Here is a 25589-nt window from a genome sequence, read left to right on the forward strand (position 1 = left end):
CCGCCTGCCGATGCAGGGGACGCGGGTTCATGCCCCGGTCCGGGAAGATCCCACATGCCGCAGAGCGGCTGGGCCCGTGAGCCATGGCCGCTGAGCCTGCGCATCCGGAGCCTGTGCTCCGCAACGGGAGAGGCCACAACACTGAGAGGCCCGCGTACTGCAAAAGAAAAAAAAAAAAAAAATCCAAACTCCTTTGCCTTCCCAAACCCAGCCTCATCCTGTCCACTCCTGTGCTCACTCCCTCTGCATCTGCCACATGGCCTCCTAGCGCCCCCCCACCTCTTGTGTCCCTTTGCACCATCAGGCCTTTGCATTCAAGTTCCTTTCACCTCAAATACTCACCCTTTGATTTTTAGGCATCTGTTTCTTTATTGTCTGAATCCCAGCTCGAGTCACAACCTCTGAGAGGACTTCCCTGACCTCCCAATTCCCTCTGACCCATTCCCAGTCGTTACTCTTGCATCCATGTATCATCAACTCATGTTTTCCCCATTTTGTTTCTCCCAACTAGAAAGCAAGTATGTGAAAAGAGAGCCCTCGTCTACTCTGTTTATGTTTCCTCAGTACCTTGAACACAATCTGGCATGAAATAGGATCCAGCACCTAAGTGCTCAGTAAACATTTAGATCATAAGTACATAAATGAGTTTCTTCCTCCCTCTTGTCTCCCCCTGCCTTACCTAGTTTTTCATCTCTTAAATTCAGTATTCAGAGGAAGGATATAAAGACATGTAATGTCTCATGCATAGTCATTTGTAACCTGTAGGTAAAATCCTAGAACTCTCAAAATGTAATAAAGAAATCTAAATTCTAAAATGTAAAAAAAATAAAATAAATAAAAATAAATAAATAAATTAAATAAAATGTAATACGTGGATGGGTCCGCTGAAGGGTTTAGCCGCCTCAAGAAAATGGTTCCTGTCCCCATGAATATAAATGAAGCAGGATCGCCCAACAATTACTTTCAGAGAAGCCGCAGCGTCTATAATCACCGTCAGCATCTCTGCTCGGGCTCTGATGCACACCCCTAAATCTACTTCATTAGTTTTAATTAACCCCACCCTGAGCAAGCCAAGACTTTAGAGCTATTTTAGAAATGGAATTAGCAAACTTGGAGATGGGATAACTTTCTGCAAGGTGTTTAGGCTGTAATTGTTCTCATGTTGCATAGAAACAAAAGTAACATCCGCTTATGCATTGGCTGAATTTATGTTGCATTTTTTGAGGAAGTCTGATGAGTTTCTTCATTTTCTGGATTCATGACTATCAAATCTACCCAGACCGACTCTAGTTCTGGCTAAACTGTTCCTACTTTCCCCTACTACAGGATGCCAAGTCCAGCCACATTTATCTCTCCCTTTCACAAACACACATACACACACCCCGCCACCACCACTACCACCATCAGCAAACTACTCCAAAAACTCACCGTCACTCACACCTACACACTTACACACTCAAACACACACAGACCCCATCACTTGCAGTAGCCACGGCAGAAAGCCACTCCGTGAAACGCACACATATACATTCACACAAAACGACACAAAGCACGTGCCCATTCTGAGCACTTCTGACCTCTGTTTACCACCGCAACACTGCAGCAGGAGCCATTATCATCTTTCACTGGGACCCTGTAAGAGCCTCCCCTCGGCAGCCATGTTCTACTCAGCTCCTTCCATCTGCTCAGCTGCTAACATGCTGTCTACACAGGGAGCGTTGGATCCCTTCACTGCCCCCAAAGCCCTGTAGTGGTCCCTCTTCACGTGCAGATAAAGTCCTCACCACCTCCTACAAGCCCCTAACTGATCTGGCCCCTGCCTTCCTTTCTTTTATTTTTTAAATTTATTTATTTGTTTATTTTTGGCTGCGTTGGGTCTTCGTTGCTGTGTGCGGGCTTTCTCTAGTTGCAGTGAGCGGGGGCTACTCTTTGTTGTGGTGTGCGGGCTTCTCATTGTGGTGGCTTCTCTTGTCGTGGAGCACAGGCTCTAGGCGCGCGGGCTTCAGTAGTTGTGGCACGTGGGCTCAGTAGTTGTGGCTCGTGGGCTCTAGAGCGCAGGCTCAGTAGTTGTGGTGCACAGGCTTAGTTGCTTCCTGGCATGTGGGATCTTCCTGGACCAGGGCTCAAACCTGTGTCCCCTGCATTGGCAGGCGGATTCTTAACCACTGCGCCACCAGGGATGTCCTTGCCTTCCTTTCTGACATCATCTTGTATTACTCTGCTCCAGCCACTCTTGCCTCACAGATGTTTCTGGCATCCACCACCTCCACTTCTGCCCCAGCACCTCTCTGCCTGCTGTCCCATCAGCCAGAACACACTTACAGCCCCCATCCGCGTGGCTTGCCCCCTCACTGCAAGCAAGTCTTTGTTCAACTCTTCCGAAAAGCGTTCCCTGATCACTCCATTTGAAATAATCACCCTCAGTGTCCTTTACCCCTCCCCCTTGATTTGTGTTCCGTATCACCATCCGCTCACAACATTATGTTATCTAAATATTTGCTTATTGCTCATCTCTCTATATTATACCTAAGAATGTGCCAGCAGGAAAAATGGAGTGAGGAAAATAAAACCTGGTTTTAACATCTATAGACATATAGAGGCTATCCTTCTGCAGAAACTTCCACTAAGTAGAGGGAAAATACTGGGGGGAAACCCAGACAAAAGAAAGTTGTAAAACAGGCACAGACATAGATAGATGATAGATAGGTAGATAGATAGATATGTACATACATACATACATAGAAAACATGGATTCATAGATAGAAATAGAGATATAAACAAACAATATCATAATCAATAATCAATGCCAGACCATCTGCTAAATACCTTTATTATGTCAAGCCCTTATTGAAATAATTCAACATAAGAATTATTGTCCCCATTTTAGATAGGAGGAAACTGAGGCTCAGAAAGATTAGGAAACTTTCCAAGGGTGATTTCACTGGGAAGTGACAAAGCCTGCGTCTGAACCTGGACTCACTTCATTTCAAGCACTTTTGATCAGGCACCAGTGTGATCTGCCTGGATCCATTGACTTCACTGTGTTTCTTATTGAGGGTCTGCCCTTCCTTAGTAGAAAAACCTAGGAAGACGAAAAACACTCGTAAAATCGTTTCGCCCATCACTGACTGCCGGGCGCTCCCCAAACAGAAGGATTTCATACGTGTTTGCAAATGCCAGTCCATTCTGGAGTCTTTTGTTTTTAGGAAAAGGGGGTGCTGGGATCCGTGAGAACTGAGATGTGATTTCATCGTCATGTTCCTAAGCTCACAGTAATTATGCATATTTAACTCTTCTGGTCTTCCTAGTACTAGATGCAAGGGAGTTAAAAAAACTTCCAGACGTTGCCATGCACCATGTTGGTTCAGCAGGAAGATTTAGACTCTACGCAAAAACAAAACTAAACAAACGAAAAAACCAAGAGGCTTACACAGGCGTTATGAGTGAGGCTTTGGTGTATTCCAGCTAGATTCATTGTGCATCTATTTATAAAGTACCTACTATATGCTGGGCACTGAGGGCATAGAAGTGATAACACCTAGCCTCTATTCTTAAGGACATCAGACGGGATCCCCTCTAGCAGACCCATAGGGGACACAACATCACTCAACAACCGGGCAAAGAGATGAGGGGCATCCCTCCATCAGTTAACCCAATGCAAGCTGAACTCACTGAGTTGCCTTATTGGTAGGCTTGGCGGATCAGCATGGGCTTGAGACAAAACTTGAATCCAGTTCTATTGTTCACCTGCCAGAAGCATAGCCTTCCTCATGCTGGATAACCCCTCTTAAGCTTCAACTTTCCTGTAAATAAAATTGGGATGGTGTTGACTACCTGTTTGTGTTGTGGAAAGAATTAAATGAATAATGATACAAAAAGCCATGCACAGTGTCTGGCTCACTGTAGGCACTCAACACATGGTAATTATTGAAAGCAAATTTGGAAGGAGAAAAGGAAGGAAGGATTTTATGTTTAGATTCAGGCAGAAAAGTAGAATGACTTCAAAATGCTCTGACATGCCTGCTTTGGCTAATACCTCCACTGTAGTGGAGGAAATTAACAAGAAGCCAATTTCAGGAAATCTAGGCAGGACCGAAATGTACTTTTATGGGTGACCGCAGAATTTGATTGTACTTTCCATTCAAGAAATGTCCAAACGTGGGGCTTCCCTGGTGGCGCAGTGGTGGAGAATCTGCCTGCCAATGCAGGGGACGCGGGTTCGTGCCCCGGTCCGGGAAGATCCCACATGCCTCAGAGCGGCTGGGCCCGTGAGCCATGGCCACTGAGCCTGCGCGTCCGGAGCCTGTGCTCCACAATGGGAGAGGCCACAACAGTGAGTGGCCCGCATACTGCAAAAAAAAAAAAAAAAAAAAAAATGTCCAAACGTCCTTCATCCATTATCCCAATGCCCACATCCCTCTTCATCACCCTTGTCTGACTCTTGGAGGATTGCACCAAAATACCACATCTGTACAATAAATAACAAAATGCAAGCTTCAATTTGTCAAAGGTAATAATGTCCAACTGTTTAATCCAGAAATCCCCCTTCTAGAAAATACTATAAGGAGATATTCTAAAAAACAAATTTTTGTTTGCAATGTGATTTACAATATAGAGAACCGGAAACGACCCAACTGTCCGGTAATAGGGTACTGGTTAAACAAATGTGGGCACATTAATATGATGGACTGTTATAAGGTCATTAAAAATATGTTTATGAGCATTTTTAATATCCTGATGAAATACTTATTCAACAATGACAAGCAAAATAATGAGGATGCAAAACTGTATTACTTTAGTGTCAACTCTGTAGCAGAAAGAAATGAAAATACACTAGAGGAAATATGCTGGAGTGGCCGACCCTTTGTGTTGTGTTTAAGAATGATGTTTTGTTTTGTTTTGTAATATATTTCATATTTTTGCAGAGTTTAAACTATGGCATGATGGAGATTTTTTTCTTCATCTCATTCCATTGCCAGTAAATAATCTAGCCACTGCTCTTCTGGGATCCTGGCCGTCTTCAAACTAGGAATATGAAGGTGTGGATTGAGAAAGGTGGAGAAATATGGAGACTCATTCAGAATTATGATAAACTGGAATTATGCTAAGAGTTGATCAGTCATTACCAGGAGAGAGCTTTGTCTTAAAATTGCTTCCTAAAGCTGAACTCTTTATCCTTTCCTCTCTCAAACAGCTCTTGAAGGATCTCAGATTTCTACCCCTCCCCAAGCTCAACAGGGAGAAAACTGGGTGGAACTTAAAAACTGACATCCTGGAGAAAGGCTGGAAGGAAGAAGTGGGGTGCAAATTAAGAAACCAAGGGAGCCATTGGGGAGAAGAAGGAGGGAAAGAAGGCCACAAGAAAAAAAAATGTGTCAGAAACCTATCTACCTAAGAGGGTCAAACAGATAACCAAGCTGTGTGAAGCAATAGGGCTTAGTGGGGATTGCAGCAAACTAAAGAAAGAGTTCATACCCTGTGGAATGAGAAGAACTAACTCAATTGCAGGTGACTGTTACCATGTAGGAATGCAAGCCCAGGGTTTGCCAAGCTTTTCCCATGTTTCCAATCCAGAAATCCATATTTTTATGTTAAAAAAAAAAGCCTCTTGTTTTTAAATATTGGCAAATATTTAAACATTTAAACTCCATTTACAAAAACATGATATAAATACAATAAAAATATTACAAGTTGGTTCTTTTTGGTTGGTGGTCACACTGGGTGTTGTTACTTTTCTCTACTTTTTAAGTAAGAAAAAAGAAACAAAGACAAAATTTAAAACACCTACAAACCAAGTAAAATACTGACAAGCCATATTCCACTTTCAACCATACCGTAGTATAATAATTCTCTTTTACCTACATGAGGTAGACCTGGTATGAATCAACAGGGAATTAAAAAAGAATCACAAAGGTTTTCAATTATTTTCACTGTTCTCAATGGTTTCTTCAGGAATGGACATCACTATCCCACCCTTCCAAATTTTAAGGGATGACAAAACAATGAACATCCTTTAACAATCAGAAAACAAGAGAAGACTGGAAAAAAATGAGGCATGGAGTGAAAGTTGGCGAGGCTCCCACCTCCAGCCTTCCATCTTACCGGTCTCCAGCTCTATGAGTGAGCATCGCTGTGTGTTTAAAAGACACATCCAGATTAATTTGTCTGACAAATGAAGAGAAGTGTGAGGCTTGTCACGTCATGGAGATGGTAATGTTGTCACTGTCTTTATAAATCATTCCCACCTCTCCTGAGACAATACTAGGTTAATCTGCGGGTGCCTCTGATTCCGGCGGCAAAGCTGAGAACATATCACCATTTTGCTGAGGAGTTCAGGTAAACAGATTGTGGGAGCATCTACTGGGCCAGAAATAATGGGAGTCTTACAAATATAACACAGGAACATCACAGTTCCTTGATATGACTGCCTCATTCCAAGGGCTGCCATCTGGTAACCAAGGGGAGATAAGAACTGGGCCATCCTACAACTTGGCTAGTGGGATCCAGGTGTCCTTGGCTATAACAACTCACCTTCCATTGACCCATCACCCCAGGGTCCTCCTAACCCAGCACATTGGTTAAATGATTCTGCTAATGACTGTAGAACTGATGATAAGCATTAACTGTAATGATAACCATTAAACCATAGATTTAATAACGAATACCCATGTGAAGCCAATGATGTGCTAATGATGGACTTAGATTTCCATTTAATATTACAAATCTTGACACGGGTATTGGCAGCTGCATTCGAGATTAATGGGTTGACTCTCTCCAAGCCACCAGCTGGAATTTGAATGAGAATTCTAATCCCACTGTCCCAGCCCACCTCACAGAGACTGTCCGGATGGTCAAGACCACAGATGTGAAAGTGTTTAGTCAATTACAGAAAGATGTTTTCCAGATATTTGCTGTCTGTTTCCCAGAAGATCAAATCCTTCATCAATTTGATCCTTAAGAGAAAAAGTTGTTTTAAAATACAGCTTCAAAAGAAACTGTGGACTGTGGTAGAAAAAGGGAAGTTCTAGCATCAGACAAATCAGGAATTTGCATTCATGACCAACCACTTCCTTGCTGTGAGATTCCAGGAAACTCTCTGAGCTTCAGGCGTCTCCTCTGTGAGTGAGAGATGGTCTAAGGGTTAAATGGAACAGTCCAAGGAAAGCACCTGGCACAGCAATTGACACAGGTGAAGGATGGTTATTTTTTTCCTAATGGGAGACTGGCAAGACTGTGCCCCACAGAACCCACCGCATGAGAGCCCAATGTCAGTCCCTGAAATCATAGTGACCATTGGCGAAAATACCAACCTTATGCCTTTCTCTCTTCTCTTTTGATCCAAGGAGGAAATTCCTTAGAATCTTGCTGCCCAAACTGTGGTCAGTGCCTTGTAGCATCAGCATCACCTGGGTCAAGGAAGCAGGATGGAGGGAGAGAGTGATGGAGGGATGTCTTTGCATGGGGTGGGCAGGGAAATCTTTGCTGGGGCATTTGGGATGAGACCCAATGGCAAGAAGCCCACCATTTACAGATCTGGTAGAGGGTGTTGCAGACAGAACAGAAGGTGCAAAGGCCAAAGTCAGGAGTAGCTTCAAGTATTCAAGGAACAGAAAAAAAGATGGTGTCTGGATTCACAAGAGAGAGCAAGGTTGAAGGGTAGGTACAAGATGAGGTTGGAAAAGGAAGCAAGAGCCAATTAAAGTAGTTTCTCCCAGTACTTGGGGGAGAATTCCAAGCTTACCAGGTTAGTCTCAAAGACACACACACACACACACACACACACACACACACACACACTTTATAAACTTTCATTGCACCTTGAAATTCTTCTTGACAATTATCACAATATAACCAAACAGGTATTCACATGTTTATCTATTTGACATTTGGCTACCTTGCCAGCCTATAATCTTCTTGAGGGCAGGGACCTCTATTTTGTTCACCATTATATACTCAGCATCTAGCAAAAATGTAGAATGTGGCAGGTGGTCGATTACTTTTCAGGAGTGAGAGAGAGAAAGAAAACACCCAGCTTACAATGTGTTTCATCAGATGGTAGTTATTAAATTATTTTAAGATGCTTTACTAAATTCCCTTTGAATTGTATTTTTCTGTGCTATGAAGGAAATGGGTTCCAATACCACAAAAATTTAAGAGGATTTCTTTAATTTGAGTTATATGAACCTGGGTATAAAGCAGCTATAATTTTTCTTACACTGTTATCACAGTGAAAACAACTCAGAGAAATTTGTGAAAATTTCGAGGAAAGCACAGAAAGGTTTCTGCAGTGCCCTATGTGAAAGCGTGGAAGTATTCAGATGATTTGCGGCATATTTTAAATCATTTTTTTGAGTTATAATTTTCATATACAACAACGCACGCATTTTAAGGGTACAGTTTGATAATTTGGACAAACATGTACACTTACATCATGAAAGGGCAAATACGAGTTTAAAATGTTGAGGCTTCATTCTCCGTGTTGGAAATAAGGGACGAGATTTCTCCCTAGTCCCACTTGTTAGAGCGTAAATTTACTTTCACAAGCCTTTAAGCTTAAGTTCTTTCTCTGTCTCTTTGAAATGTGTGTACCTCTTTTTAAAAGCTAAATAAGTCTTTCCAGCTTTAGGTACAAGTAATGTCTTTCTTACGGACCTGTGAGCCATCTCTTTGAAATACATAAACATCAAAGAAGATGGAGGTAGAAGCCTAACTCCAAGGATCAAAACTACCCTTGTCGTAAATATGTGAGAAGTTTATTTTCCCTTTGGATAAAGCCAATTAGCAAACACAAATGGCCACCCAGTTACCAGGTGAATCTAGGATGGATGATGTGTGATGAATGGTGCTGTCGGGTCCTCTTCCTTGAGAACTAGTTATCCTTTATCTTGAGGATGTGTATGGAATAAGTCGTGTATGCTTGGCTATAGAAAAGGGAGAATTTTTTTTTTGCAGTCTCTTCGTAGATTGCCTGTGATACATATCACATTCCAGTTTAATGCTTATTTAATAGTAAAAATTGTTTTCTTTCTCTTCTGCCTTTGTGGAGAGATTTTCTGGGTTGGAAAAAGATTTTGCTTTAAATTATACTTTTTCCAACAGTTACCATCACCCTAATCAAGATATATAACATTTTCATCACCCCAGAAGCTTCCATGTGACTCTGAAAAATGAGTCCCCACACCTCCTCCCCAGGCAACCATTAAAGTTATTTCTATCATTATAGATTAGTTTGACCTATTCTAGAACTTCTTTAAATACCATATGGTATTTACTCTTTGATGCAAGGTTTCTTTCACCCAGCATGTTTTTGAGATCCAGCCATGTTCCTGCATGTAGCAGAAGCTTGTTTCATTGCACTGTAGACCACTGCTCCAGAATTTGTTTTTGCAATCACCTGTTGATGGACAGTTAGGTTTTTGACTCTTACAGACAAAGCTGCTATGAACATTCACGTACAAGGCTGTTTGTGGCCCTACATTTTCATTTCTCTTGTATAAATAGCTAAGAATGGAACTGCTGATGGGTCAGGGAAGGACTGAGAGTTTGGGGTTAGTAGATGCAAACTATTACCTATAGAATGGATAAACAACAAGGTCCTACTGTATAGCACAGGGAACTATAGTCAATATCCTTGGATAAACCATAATGGAAAAGAATATAAAAAAGAATATATATATATATGTATAACTGTGTTACTTTGCTGTAGAGCAGAAATGAACACATCATAAATCAACTATAATTCAATAAAAGAAATAAATTTAAAAAAAAGAATGGAACTGCTGAATCTTATGAAAATGCTTAACTTTCAAACTAACTGTCAGACTCCTTTCCAAAGTGGTTGTACCATTTACACTCTCACCAACGCTTAGTATGGTCAATCTTTTTAATTTTACACCTTCTAATTGATCAGTATCTTGTGGTTCTAATTTGCCTATATCTAACAAGTTGGGCATTTTTGTGTGTTGTTATTGACTATTTGTAATTTTCTTTAATGAAGTATCTATTCAAATATTTTGCCCCTTTTTTTTTTTTTTTTTTGCGGTACGTGGGCCTCTCACTGTTGTGGCCTCTCCTGTATGCAGAGCACAGGCTCCGGACGCGCAGGCTCAGCAGCCATGGCTCACGGGCCTAGCCGCTCCACGACATGTGGGATCTTCCCGGACCAGGGCACGGACCCGTGTCCCCTGCATCGGCAGGCGGACTCTCAAACACTGCACCACCAGGGAAGCCCCTGCTCCTTTTAAAATTGTTTTTGTCTTCTTATTGAGTTGTTAGGATTTTTATATATATATTCTGGAAACAAGTCCTCTCACGGACACATGTTCTGCAAATATTTTCTCCTCTTCTTAATAGCCAGTGTTTTTTGTGTTCAGTCTTAAGAAATCTTTCCCTGTCTGAAGGTCATGAGATTTTTCTCCTACGTTTTCCTCTTAAAGTTTTATAGTTTTGGCTTTTACATTTAGGTCTATGATACATTTTAAATAAAATTTTCGGTGAGGCAGAGGTTGAGGTACACATTTCCCTCTTCTAAATATCCTGTTTTTCTATCACCGTTCGTTGAAAATGCATTCCCTTCCCCAAGTGAGTTATGTTAGTGCCTTTGTCTAAAATGGATTGATTATATCTTTAGATAATATAAATTATATATAAATATTATAAATACAATATATAAATGTAAACGTGCAAAGAAAATCAGTAATTTGCCAGTAGTCATCCAACATAACTAGTAGAAATGGAGGCTGTGCTCCTTTGACAGCCACTTTATACCCTCACCCTCACTATGGTGTATACCAGGAAATTCCACATTTATTATCTCTTTTATTTCTTTTAATAACCCAGTCAGGCAAATAATCTACAGATGAGGAAGTTGGGGCTCAGAAAGAAGGAATTAATTTTCCCAATTCCTTCACCTGGTGAGTAGAAGCTCTGAGCTTTGAGCTTGAGTTTTTCCGATTCACATCCAATGCTTTTTTCTCCAACCTCCCTTTGAGAAAGCCCAACAGCCCTGGGGAAATTCAGCAGGAGAAATGCTACCTTTGTCTTTCAACATCTGGCATTGATGATTTAAACCATCAATATGTCTCAGCAGCAGGAAGGAGAAATGGGGAAGAAGAGGTATTTGGGCTCAGGGCGAGCATGGAAATAGACCAGGGTCTACAATGGTGGGTCTCACAGGCAGGGAAATACTGTTTGCACTTGGAGTGGAGATCTGTTTTTATCACTATGCTGGATTGGATTGGCCTGAAAGGGAGAAAATGTTACCCATTTTATTTCACAAACTGCTTTAGAAAGCAGACAAGTTTAGCGTTGGCAATTTTGGTCTCTCCACAGCAGGAGCTGTTTTCAATTTTGTCTGTAATAGTTATCTTTTCATAAATAACACCAGTGTCGATTAGTACAGCTTTTATGGTAAATCTCAAGTCAGATAGTGTGAGTCTTCCAGCTTGATATTTTAAATTTTTTTGAGTATTTTTAGACCATTCCATTTCCATATGTTTTTGAATCAGCTAGTTAATTTTTACAAAAAGTCTTTCCGTATTTTCATTGAGATTGCATTGAATCTATAAATCTATTTAGGGAGAATTGACATCTTAACAGTATTGACTCTTCTGATTCATGAATATGACATATCTTTCCATTTATCTAGGCCTTCTTTAATGTCTTTTAGCATTTTAAAATAATTTTAAGCATGTGCGTCTTACCACATATTTGTTAGATCCATCTCTTACTATTTTATAGTTTTCAATGCTATTATAAATACTTCAAAAAATTCAATTTCTCATTTTTTGTCGCTAGAACATAGAAGTACAGTTTTTGCATACCAGTCATTCTAAACTGCCCTGTTAAGTTCTTGTGGCTGTTTTTTTGATATTCTTTGGATCTTCTCTGTAGCTGGTCATGGTATTTGTGAATAAAGATAGTTTCATTTCTTCCTTTCCAATCCGTGTGTCTTTTATTTCATTTTCTTACTTGATTACACTGTATGTTGAACAGCAGTAGTGAGAATGGACATCATTGTCTTGTTGCTATCTTGGCGGGGGGGGGGGGGAACATTCAGTCCTTTACCATTACATCCGATGTTAGCTGTAGGTTTTTTGTAAATGCTTTTAACAGGTTGAGGAAGTTCATTCTATTTCTGGCTGCTTTAGTGTTTTTATCAGAAATGGATGGTGAATTTCGTCAGATGCTTTTTCTGCACCTATTAGGGTGAACATAGAGTTGTTGTTATTTATTCTGTCGGCACATTGATTTTTCTAATTTTGAACCAACCTTAAATTCCTATGATAAACCTCACTCATTCGTCACGTGCTTTCCTTTATCTGTCACAGGACTCTATTTGCTAGTATTTTGTTAAGGGTCTTTGTTTCTGTGTTCGTAAGGGATATTGGCTTGTAGTTTTCCTGTAATGACTTTGAGGACATGACACATTTTAAAAGCTTTTGATACATTTATGCCAAACTGTCCTGCAGAGAGGTCATACTGATCATTTGCCCGCTGGCTTTATGTCCGTGCCCATTTACTAACACCAACACCGAATAGCCACGTGTTTTTACTGTTTTGAAACAATCAATTAGTGAGAAATTCAAACTTACTATTTGAATTTATTTTTCCTTGATTCTGTTATTGAACATTATTCATCTATTTATCCACTGTATGATTTCTGTGTGTGTATAGCTTGTTTTCCTCTCTCTTTTTTTCTCTTATGATATTGGTCTCTTTCCTGTCGATTTGCAAGATGTCCCTAAACTTTAATTACTATTCCTGGCTTTTAATTATTTTATAGCCCTCACCACATTTTTTGCCTGCCTTCCTTGCTGGATTTTGAATTTCCTGAAATTACTGTCTTACTGACCAGTGTGTGTTCATGGCTTGATACAGTGTCTAGGACCTAGTGCAAATTTCACAAATGTTTCATGAATGAATAAGTGAATTACTCTTATATCTTCTTTCACTTTGATAGTTTTGTTTGCTGTGAATTATGTAGAATTCATATATGTAGAGTATATTCTTTGAAATCTGTATTTTGAAACTAAGTATGATTTGCCTGATTGACTTATAATAATTCAAAAGGTATTGTTGAATTTTCTATAAACATGAGCAGAAACGATTTATTTGACTTTAAGGATACACCTGTGCAGGCCAAGCTTGTAATTTAGATAATAAATAAAAATATCTAATAGTAATGATGTAAAATTCTGTTAACTAAGAAAATGTTTGCATAGCATACTATAAAAAGTTCTATCCTTAAAAAAAAATTTTGTCTGTAATAAAAGAAATGATAGACACACTGGCCTGCAGGAAGGGAGGAAGGACAACACCTTGGCCCAGAAACTTTGTTTACATTCCTATTCAAACATGGTCTGAATGTGTCCCATTGAAGGAGAGACATGTGGGTCAATTTGACCCTAAAAGGACTCTGAAGAAGAAAGGGAAGGAGGAGGGGGAGAAGAAAGATGAAGAGGAAGGAAAGGAGGAGAGGGAGGCGGGTGGGGGCCTGATAAGCAAGCCTAATATAAAACAATGGAAAAGTCATTTGCCTTCAGATTTAACTGCAATGAAACCAAGCTGTGGGGCCTCAGGCAGGTTATATCATTTTCCTGGACCTCAGTTTTGCCATCTGTAAAATGGAAGTAATAATGGTTCCTGAAAGCACGGCATCTGTCAAATCACCCAGAAACTTTAGATGCTCAGAGAAGATCTCTTTAAGCAATTAACACTTGAGACCAAGTCAGATATACAAAAATTTCATAGAAGAATATCTCAGGTTGGGTTTGCACTCAGCAAATGCAAAGGCCCTGGGGCAGAAAAAAAAATGTATTAAAGAAACAGAAAAGATGGTGTCGCGGAGGCATAGAAAGTAGGAGGGAGGGAGGAGAAAATTAGTTTGGGGCAGGTTCAGGTCATGTAAGACTTTAAGGGCATAATTAGAAATCTGGACTTTATTTCAAGTGTAACAGATAGATTTTAGGGGGCTTTAAAGGGTTTTAATGCAAGAGAGTGCCATGATTTGACTTATCCCAGAGTAGTCATGAAGGAATTTGTTCCCTAATGCTTGCTGAAGGGATTAGTACAGCGGATGCAGGTGGAAATGCTCTCAGTTAAGAACTTGGTCAGTGGTAGTTATCATGTTCCTCTCATGGGTGTATCAATCTGGCCTTGACCGGTGCACAAGTTATTGCTGAAAGGGCTCACTTCCCTGAAGCCCGCAGAAAGTTCCAGCCGGCCAGTGGCACCCAGCGCCCCACAGCCTGGGGCAGCTGATTCAGGAGCTGAGCCATGCAGTCCAGCTGAGCTCATTAAAGCTCCCCAGCTTCGCTGATGCAGTTTTGAAATTTAGTGATTAGGGAGCAACCTTTACCTGGCCGTGGGGCATGACCTGCTGCTGGGCTGTGCCTGGTTTCCTGCCCTCCCAGGAGGAGGGGCTGATTTTTCCCCACCTGTGCTCACTTGGTTGTTTTTCTCACTGAGACAAGCCCTGCTATGGCTCTTTCTACAGAGGGCAGGGACCACGGAAGCCATCTGCCTACTTCCCGAGTCATGGAATCTTCAAAGGTCCAGCTGGGGATCCCCTTCCCCTCATCCAATCATAATACCAGAAATAAGCTACTGTTTTTTTGAGCACCTACTATGCTCAGTTACATTGCCTCTTTCAAACCTTTGACCACTCTTCCCAGGAGGCATTTTTCTCTCTATTTTACAGATACTCAGAGAGGTTAAGTAAGTTGCCTAAGGTCACACAGCTACCAAGCAGCAGAACTAGGATTCAAATTTATTGTTTTCAACATCACAGCTCATGCTGTGCTGCTTCTACATCTCTTCTTCCCCGTTCTATAGATGAGGACAGTGAGGCAAGAATGCAAGCAATTGTTTTACACCAGATGCCTCAGTGTGTTTTTTAAAAGCCTTTGTCATGGAAGGCAAAACTGGCATCACAGTATGTCTACAGACTCCTTGGAGGGCAGGGCAAGTTGACCTCTGAGCTTCCTTCCAGCTTTTAAGTTCAGAGATTCTACTTCTGGGATGTTTGCTGAAGAAATCTACAAAGTAGGTCGTTTCAATAAAACTGAAAACCTATCCAAATCAATATTTATTGACTCCTTATGTGCAAGGATTTGTAACTTAGAAAAGATTCATATACTATTACTCCTGAGCCCACTTTTGTCCAAAATGGAGTAACACAGATCAGATTTACCCTTGTGCCAGAAATAACTACGAAAACCAGACAAGACATAAGAATGAGTGTTTTCTTTTTATTGGAGTATAATTGCTTTACAATATCGTGTTGGTTTCTGCTGGACAACGAGGTGAATCAGCTGCATGTATACATATATCCCCTCCCTCTTAGACCTCCCTCCCACCCACCCCCATCCCACCCATCTAGGTCATCACAGAGCACCGAGCTGAGCTCCCTGCACTATACAGCAGGTTCCCACTAGCTATCTATTTTACACATGGTAGTGTATATATGTCAATCCTAATCTCCCAACTCATCCCACCCACCCTCCCCTTCCCGCACCTGTCTGCATGTCCATTCTCTACGTCTCCATCTCTAAAATAGAGAAGAACAAGTGGTTTTAAAGACAGTGGACGGCAGGCAATCAAGCACCGTGATCCTGATGAGGCTGGAAAAAAACAAGGTCAGTCCTATGAATCTTCCTGCTTTGAGAGTTTCCAGGAGGCAGCCCGGGGAGGGGGAAGCCGGGAAGAGCTTTACAAGCTCTCTGAGTTGAGGAGACGGAGCTTGAGTCTATGGAATACAAAATAGCTAGAGTGTGCAGGATAGGGTACCAGATTGCAGAGAGCTACATGGAGAGACGACACCAGAGATCTGCAGAGGGTCCCCTCAGTATTGAGCACATGGATGGTAGGAAGCCACCATAGGCTGGGGAAAGAATCACCCAAAACGATTAGAGGAAACGGTGCCTGGAACTCACGCCGGGCTGGGATCAGTACCTATTTTCTACCAGTTGGACTGGAAAGCCTCATGATTCGTGGGGCATTGGGTAGAACCCTTCAAAAGAGTCTTGCCTCAAAATGGGTGATGCTGTAAATCTTGAATAGAATGGGACAAAGAGAAGACCCCTAGACCAAATAGCACCATTAACATTTCCCCCTCTTCTTCCCATATGGTTTACCTCAAAACTGGAAAGTAATTCAGGAAGCTTGTAACATTACTGTGTGTAAGATCTTAGTGAAAATTTCCCTTTTGCACTAGTCTTGACCTAGAACAAAGGCGGCTTTTTGAGAAGCAAATAAACAACTTTGGAAGGTGAATCACAAACACAGTCATTAAGTTTTATCTGGAACAACTTTGACCAGGGCTTCACAAAGATTCATTTCTATAGCGCAAGTGATAGGATGGACTGCATGTAGTTTTTCTTAAGAGTACCTTGTTCATTTTCCCTCATACCCCTTTGAGTAGAGAGTTGCATGGGGATGAAAGTTTTCCAATATTCTTCTTAACATATGGCATGATAAACAGAACACAATATTATAAATACTAATTAGTATCAGAAAGACATTTTTAATTTGATTCAACAAATGTCCACTGGGCACCAAAGCATTGTCTATGTGCTGGAGATTCAAAAGGAATAAATATTTTAATAAATAATAATTAACATTTATATTAACATAATAATAAATTTATATTAATAAAGAGATGACCTCTGCTCTCAAAACTAATGAAGTAGACACACCCAAATAATATTAAACCTTGGGAAAATATTAGAACTCTGCTTGGGATTCTTCGCCAGAAACCATAAACTCACATATGTTGTTGTGCCTCCTGGTCTAAAACCATGGCAGGCGCCACTAATTGATCATAGCGCTCTATGGGTAAACTAGACTGAGAATTGATTAAGAAGAGACCATTTGCACCCCAGCTATCAGGTGATCTCCTTCTGTTGGTTTTCTTCTAAACTCAAGCCTTTAAATAGTTCCTGTGTCCAAAGTATCTTGGTTGATTTCATGCCATTTAATTCCTCCAGAGACAGAATAGCTACCTCCTTGCTTGCTGTAGGCAATATTCGACTGCATTCCCTCCTGCTTTTCCTCATTCTCTAACAAATCATCACCACTGTCACTGTAATTATCAGCATTGCCTTTATCATCATCATCATCATCACCATCATCAACATCACTACCATTTTCTGAACACTGATTATGAGCCAGCCTAAGTACTAAGAATGCATTAAGTATTTTCCATGCCTTGTTTCAAATTCTTGTCCTTCTAAATGGGTAGTTTTACTGCATTTACAGATAAAGAAACTGAGATTTAAGGAGGCAAAGTAGCTTGCGTAAATTCACCTAGTGAAAATCAGAATTCAAACATATAGGTTTTAACATCATAGAAAAACTCATACTTCAGGATGCTAAGATTCTTTTTTTCCATCTCGGTCCAGGTTTCCCAAATCGCCTAAACGTAAACACTGGCAGAAAAATTATTTATTTTCTATTATTGTGACTTGAATCAGTGCAACATTTTGCTCGTCGGCATTTGGACCGTAAGCTTAGAAGTCATCTGAGGATATTGAAAATCCCCGTGTTCCAATTCAGAAACATTCAGCCGGTATTGAAAAGATTACTGCTGCTTTATGTGGTTGTCTATTTTTTCCCATGATACATTTTGTGTCATGATGGTTTTCTAACTAACTGGCTTTCCAATGAGAATTTCCATTTGGATTTCTTCTGTGGTGTGCAGATGGTAATAAAAGAAAGCTGCCAGCCTCATCCCCGGGTCTAACTTTTATCACTACACTTCATAAAGAGTGAGAGCTCTCACAAGGGACTCCTGGGGTCTGTATAAATTGCTGTTATTTCCGTGGTTTACCACTTGGACCTGGAGTGATTTATCTTTACACAACTAGGGGCTGCTGTGGAATCCGTCATCTGAGCGGAGGCAGGAAGCCAACAGTTCTGTGATCATTGAGCAGCTAAATGTGAAAATGCATGGTACACATGGAGGTCGGGCTACGTCTGATTGACTCTTAAATGAATGTGCCCACGGGGTGCGCCCTGGAAACCACAACTGCTAATGAATTACTCCAGCATGCAAGCCTCACGAGGATCGGGACTATTGTAGGCTGAATGTTTGTGTCCTCCTAAAATTCATTGGTTGAAATCCTAACCCTCAATGTAGTAGCATTAGAAGCTGGCAATGTGGTGGCATTGGGAGGTGATTAGATCATGAGTGTGGAGCCCTCATGAATGGGATTAGTGCCCTTATAAAAGAGGCCCAAAAGAGCTTCCTCACCCCTCTGCCATGTGAGGACACAGAGAGAAGATGGCCATCTATGCATCAGGAAGCAGGTCCCCACCAGACACCAAATCTACCAGTGCCTTCGTCTTGGACTTCCAGCCTCCAGAATTGTGAGAAAGAAGTGTTTGTTGTTTAAGCCACTAGTCTGTGGTATTTTTGTTACAGCATCCCAAAGGAACTAAGACAGAAATCTTGTCTGTATTTTTCATTATTCAATTCCCATCACCTCACTCAGTGCCTGGAACAGAGTAGATGCTCCAAAAATCCTTTTCCAACATGTTATTATGAAAGTGTTCAAACACAGGAAAGTTGAAAGAATGTTAAAGTGAAAACCCATATACTCACCACCTAGATTCCACCATTAAAATGTTATCATAAAAATAATGTGTATATATATATATATAACTGACCCACTTTGCTGTACAGCAGAAATTAACACAACATTATAAATCAGCTATACTTCAATTAAAAAAGAAATGAAAATGGTATTATATTTGCTTTATCACTTACCTATCCATCCATTAATCCAACTTATTTTCCAATGGAAAACATTTCAAAGTAAATTGCAAATTATCAGTATACCTCCCCCTAAATGTTTCAGCATGTGTATCAATAACTTCAATATTTGTTCTCAGCGTTTTTCTCTTTTGATGAAAATTTACATACAGCATAATGTACAAATTGAGTACATTTTCTGGTTGCTATGGGCTGAATTGTGTCCTCCTCCCCAGTTCTTATGTTGAAGTGCTAGCCTCCAGTAACCCTGATATGACTCTATTTGGAGATAGGGTCTTTAAAGAGGTAATTTAGTTAAAATGAGGTTGTTAGAATAGGCACTAATCCAATAACTGGTGTCCTTAAAAGAAGGGAAAATTAGAACACAGACATGTACAAGAGGAAGACCATGTGAAGTTACAGGGAGAAGATGACCGTCTACAAGTCAAGGAGAGAGGCCTCATAAGGAATCAATTCTGCTGACACCTTGGTCTTGGACTTCTAGTCTCCAGAACCGTGAGACAATAAATTCCTGTTGTTTAAGCCACCTCGTCGGTGCTACTTCGTTATGACAGCCCTAGCAACCTACTACATTGTGTTTTGACAAATGCATTCATCTGTGTAACTCAAACACCCATCAAAAAATAAAACCTTATCCCCCAGAATATTCTCTCATCCCCCTTCCCAGTCAATGCCCACCCAAACACTATTCCGAATTTTTCTACTCTTGGTTAGTTTTGTCCATTCTAGAACTTCATAAAAAATGGAATTATGCAGATGTATTCTTTTTGTAAGTCTTCTTTCACTCAGTATAATGTTTTTGAGATTCATCTGTGTTTTTTCACGTATCAGAACTTTATTCCTTTTATTACTAAATATCATCCCATAGTATGAATGTTCCACAGTTTATTTACGCCTTCTCCTACTGATGGACATTTAGGCTGTTTCCAGTGTTTAGATACTATGACTAAAACTGTTGTGAATATTCCTGTACAAGTCTTATTGTGAACAAATATTTTTCTTTCTCTTGGATAAATATCTGGGAATGGAATGGCTGAATCCTACGGTAGACCTAGGTTTAGTTTTATTTAAAAAAGACAACTGTCAGGATTCTTTCCAAAGTGGTTGTACCATTTTACATCTTCACCAATAATGTCAAGAGTTCCAGTTGCTCCAAATCCTTATCAACGCTGGGTGTTGTCTCTGTAAGTATTTGAGGAATAAATAAAGATGATTATTTCTGAGTCCTGAGGTGACAGTATCCAGAACTGCTTGGAGGAGACCTCCAATGGGAGAACCAGGTTTCTTTCTCACAAAGGAGAGGACATGAAACAATGAGAAGATTATGAGATTTGGAGATGCGTCAGCTGGGTCCAGATCTCAACTCTACTACTTAACAGCTGTGTGATCTGGGCAAGTCATTTAGATTCTCTGAGCTTCATTTTTCTCATGTGTCACAAGGAACTACTGCCAGCATCACAGGATTGGTAAGTATTAGATGAGAAATTCTATCCAGCAGAGTTGAGCACAGAGCCTGCCCATGGTGAAGTTCAGAAGTTGACCCTTTGGGACCCAGATCAGTTACTCTGTTCTCATTTTGCATCTTTTCTTGGGGCCTCTTGTCCCTTTCTCCCACCCACTTGCCCATTAAGTTCTTTCTTGCCTTCTATTCCCCCTCCCTGATGCCTCTGTAAAAACCAGAATCACTGGTCAGAACCCTGCACACCCAGTAGCTAAAAGCATCCTTTGAAAGCCTCGAAGGAACCAAGTCACAGAAAAAGACCTAAGTTAGAATTCAGCTCCATTTTTCATTACCTGTGACCCTGGGGACAACTGGTCTTCATTTTCTTATCTGTAAATTATAGACAATAAGACCTTGCCCCATGGGGCTGTTGGATGTGGTAAATCAAGCAAGTGTCTAAAACACCTAGTGGCATAGAGTAGGTGGTCAGGAAACGGGGACCCCTTTCCTCCCGAGGCCCGAGGTCAAAAGACACTTTGCATGCCTGTGGTCTGACCTCTCTGCTCGCCCTCAACTCTGCTCCTGATTCATTCGGGACTGATGGAAGCCCCATCGTCTTTTGTTCTCTCTTTTTGATCTTCCTATTCAGGCCCTTGACATCCCATGGAGCAGTCAAAACCAAGACTCCTTGTGTGTGATCACACCCCAAGCCCTGGAGAGGGTGGCAGTGTGTAGTGGTAGAGAAATAGATGAGAGGAAGGAAAAAGAGAGGAAGAAGGATCCATTTAGCACCTGTTTCCATCCTAAGCCTCAAAAAAAAAGATTTCAGCAAGTTCCCCTCCCTGGGCCCCTTCCCTATCCTAATGTAATACACCCAGGGCATCCCTTCTCTCTTCAATTAAAGAAAAGAAAAGCCTCTTCACATTTAACAGATGATTCCTTTGAAATGAAAATAAAAGCCTTTCATTCAATGATCATTCCATTTTATTATTATTGTTAACTACTGGTTGACTCGTGCTAATTAAGCTCCTCTGGATAAAAGGTTAACATTTCTTAATACAGCGCAGCCACCCAACCATTTAGGAATTTTCAGGACATGTTCTCCGTACTTGGTCTAATTAAAGGAACATCCAGGAGAGGGGTTCACGCATTGTCGGGGTGATCTCAGTGAGGAGGGAGGTGGCCCACCACTACTCACTAGCTCCTTCATTCACCATGTTGCTTCTAAATGAGTTCGTAAAGCCACACTTCTTGAAACTGCCTGAACTTTACACAGTGATGAATGCTTGAAGTCTCCTAGACTCATAGATTTTCACTGGATAATTAGGAAATGGGGTCGATGGAGCACTTCCAAATTGTACTCTTGGGTAGCCCAGATAGCTTAATTTAAATTGCTGGAGAATTTATGTATGTGGTAGGGTGGAAGGTTTTGGAAGCAAATGAAACTGCATTAGACCAGCTATGAATAACAGCTATGACTTTTTCTAGCTTGTGACCTCAGACGTGTCATGTCTCAGAGTCTCCGTTTCCTCATCTGCAAAATGTAAATAATAAGACCAACTGCAAAGAGTTGTTATAGAGCTTGGAGGTGATACATAAAAAGCATCCAATATAGTATATAACAGGTGACCTCAATGGAGGTGCCAGCTTACCATCACCATCACCATCATCATCATCATCATCATCATCGTCCACCAGAGAGTTTCTGACCTTTAACTGGCAGCCACGTTGAATCCACACGACACTACGTTAAAACATTCCTCTGGACTTCTCTCCAAGGGTAGGCCAAACGTTATGTTTAATGCAAGAAGGGTGGAGAGGTGTAACCTCTAAACATCTCTGTAAGGTCAATTTCTTTGTCCTCTGCTTCCCAAGGACTAAAAAGCATGCACGGTGACTTAACACATATTTATACATTATTTATGTATGGAAAGACGATGCTATTGTAACTTGTAACACAGAGAGATATAAATAAGCCTTGTTAAGTCAGAATTCTACAAAGGGTGTGCTCTTTACCTGCTTTTTCTCCCTCTGGGCACCAGAATTATGGCTGCGATAGTCAGGGAGGTTGACCTGGACATGACATCTAGTTTAACAATACCTGTAAGAATTCTAAAACCTGGGACTTTTCAAAAGCTAAAGGAAGGTTTAGACAGAATGTCTGAGCCTTTTCACTGGCTTCTAAGGAGGTCTTGATTCCTGCTTTTTCTACGCACCTCAGGTCACAGTGATGGGCCATGTAGTCCCCCACCCTTCTGGCCCAAGGAGGGGTTGGTCAAGTTCAAGTTCAGATTAGGTCATGTTGCCCATGGTAGAGGATCCAAAGGAAAAAATGTTCATGTCCTATGCGGGCCTCAGTCTCCCTTCTCCCACTCCAATTACGTGCCATAGTGGTTTTGACCAAAGGTTAAAAGCTCAGGTACCTACAGGTGCCAAGCAGGTTACATAAATGAGTGACAGTACTTTCTGGAAAGCACAGCTACTGCTCAGTGTCAGCCAGTTGTGGCCAGGTGAGAATGTGCAGTGTTCCCAAATAGTCTTATTCTTTAGGATGAGTTAAGAGATCAGATTTTGGTAAAATGTTCAATTTTTTAAACTGTTGGCTAATAACAATAATAAAAACACTGCAGAAGTCAAACAAGAATATTCAAGGGCCAGATTCAGCTCCTAGACACTTAAGAGGTTAGTCACTGGAGTTAATCAGAACCCAGTTCAAATCTAAATTTTATGATCTGATGACCTTGGAGGTACTTGCTTACCTACTCTAAGGCTCTGTCTCCTCACCTGTGAAATAAAGGTAATGATGGTACCTACTTCATCAGCTGGTACTCAGATCAACTACGATTATACTGAGGAAGCCCTAAGCACAAGGCCTGGCACATAGAGTTAAATTAACACTAGTTTAATAAATCATTGACACTTCAGAATGTGGGGATGGAATTCAAGAACATCAGACAAAGTTTACCTCCCCAGGCCCTACTTGATGATTAATTGTGGACCATCCAATCATTTCCTAGTCAGTTTACTCATATGTCTCTAAGTTGGCAGAAATTCTGAGCCAGGCTTGTCCCCAAGAGCTGCTCATGAAAAATGATCTCTTCCCTCTTCAAATCTAAGCCAGGTCCACACCCATAAATGGCTTATATCTGACCCTCTATTTTGAGATAAGAGGAGGAAATGGGCCCGTGATGGGTCAATTTGAAAGGTCTCCCTTCTCCCCCGAGTCCTGGATTTTCCCCTGGGAACCGACTCTGTCCGTGTCATCATTCATCTTTGTCTCTGCATCTTGACTTGTCTTGGGAAGCAGAGGCACTGGATCTGGGATGTAGGAACTGCTCCCCTGGGTGCTGTCCACATTTTGTATAGAGGAGAGGCATTGTGGGAAAGAGCCAGCTTGTGGGTCAGGAAAGGCCAGAAATCTCTCTGTCCTGTGTGCTGTAGGACGTCTAGCAGCATCCCTGGCCTCCACCCACTAGATGCCAGTAGCGCACACACGCACACATGTACCAGTTGTTACAACCACAAGTGTCTTCAGCCGTGGCCAAGTGTCCCCTGGTGGGAAGGCGTGGGGGACAGATTTGCCCCTAGTTGAGGAGCACTGCTCTGAATCCACCCTCCTGCTATTTCCGGAGCAATCACTGATCCAGAAAACCTCCCTGCATTAAAATTGCCAGGTCACAGGTGCTTCCTATGGGGGATCTGGGGTGAAGTTCCCTCCAAAAGCAGACAAAGACCATGAGTAGGAGAAGCGCTCCCTGGAAAGAATGATGTAGAAAGAAGCACATAATGGGCTTTGGGGTCAGATGGACAACGGCTCAAATTCTGGTTCACACTCAGCTGAGCAACGTTAGGCAAGTTACCTCACCTCTCTGAGCCTCGCATCTTTCCTCTGGAAAATGAGGTTAACAGTACCCTCCTCCAGGGGATATTGTCCATTTAAAATGTGATAATGTCGGGAGTAAGGGTATCCCTATGTCATATTGTCCTGCTAAAGAAACAGAAATAACTATTGCTTCTTAGGGAAGATGAAAATGCACTTTAATCTTTAAAAAGGAAGTTAGCAGCTTCTGTTCGGTGTTTTATGTATTTAGACCTGGCCCCACTGATTTAACAAATGGCCTAGTCACAGCAGGAAGGTGAAAGGGCTGTCTCTTAAATGAAACATTTTCCCTCTGGTGGTCTCCTACCTTCCTTCCTTCCTTCCTTCTTTCCCTCCTTCCTTTCTTCCTTCCTTCCCTCTCCAGGCCACCTGGTCAAGAAATCATCTGTGATCTGTTTAGTATAAAAATACACAAAATATCTGGCTTCTTCCATTATCTTTGTCTACAGCACTGGGTCTAAAGTCAAAGGTCCCCTAAGCACTAGACTCATCTCCTCCCCCACTCCTTAAACCAGTTCCCTCCCTCAGTAAATATTTTTGAGGGCCTACTATGTGCCAGGCATTTGAGGCAGATGGGTGAAAAGAAGGTACCACCTTCTCTTCATAAACTCACAAACCAGTGAGGAAAGGAGATAAGTAGGTGGTCAATTACAATATATTGTGATCACTAAAACATTACCTCTTGCTTGAAAAATTGGTTGGAGTCTGTACAAGACTACAACTTTATGCTAGCAAGGAAATTAAAGGAAGAGAAAATAAGTGTAAGCAAAAGAAGAGGAAGTCGAAAGTAAGATGAATGTCCATGACACACATATTGAACAGGTTACTGGTAGCCTGCAAATTGAGCACTGAGCCTCCTAGCGGCCAATGCAAAGAGAGAAATAAGAAGTTATGGGACAGTTTGGTGTGGTCAGCAGAGGAGAGGTATATAATCCTGCAGGGAGTCAGGGAAGATATCCTGTAGGAGGTCATATCTAAGGATTCATGCAGATAAATAAAACAGGGAAGTGTGATGTAGGCAGACAACACAGCACGTGCAAAGCCTGGAGGCAAGGTCTCCAAGCTTGCCCTCATAGCAACCTTCAAGCTTGTGAACAAAGCTCTGGGAGGCTGTTGCTCTTTCCTTTTCTCTTTACCTGATGGGATGAGCTTAGTACCAAATTTCACAAAGAATCCTCCCAGCGATCTGCCTTCGCTGTTCCCACAGCAAGTTGTTTTAAAAGGTAAGATTCAGTGAGAGCTCCACTGGCTGCAGAAGAAAAGCACATTCTGAAATTTTGCCTTTGCTTTTTGTTCCTGGCTTGGCAGAGTAGAGAATACACAAAAATCGATTCAGAGGTAAATGCTCGGCAAATAAAGCATTAACAGTAAAAGAAAACCTCCCCTACCTTCCCCTGTGCTGCCTGGATTGCAGGTTCCCATTGTTACTGATGTGGGGTCTGCACTGCCCATGAACCACCCTGGATGTTGTCTGACTACGCCCCTGAGAGCCC

This window comes from Grampus griseus (genome assembly GCF_964374135.1).
Source record: "Grampus griseus genome assembly, chromosome: 14".
Classification (NCBI taxonomy): domain Eukaryota; kingdom Metazoa; phylum Chordata; class Mammalia; order Artiodactyla; family Delphinidae; genus Grampus; species Grampus griseus.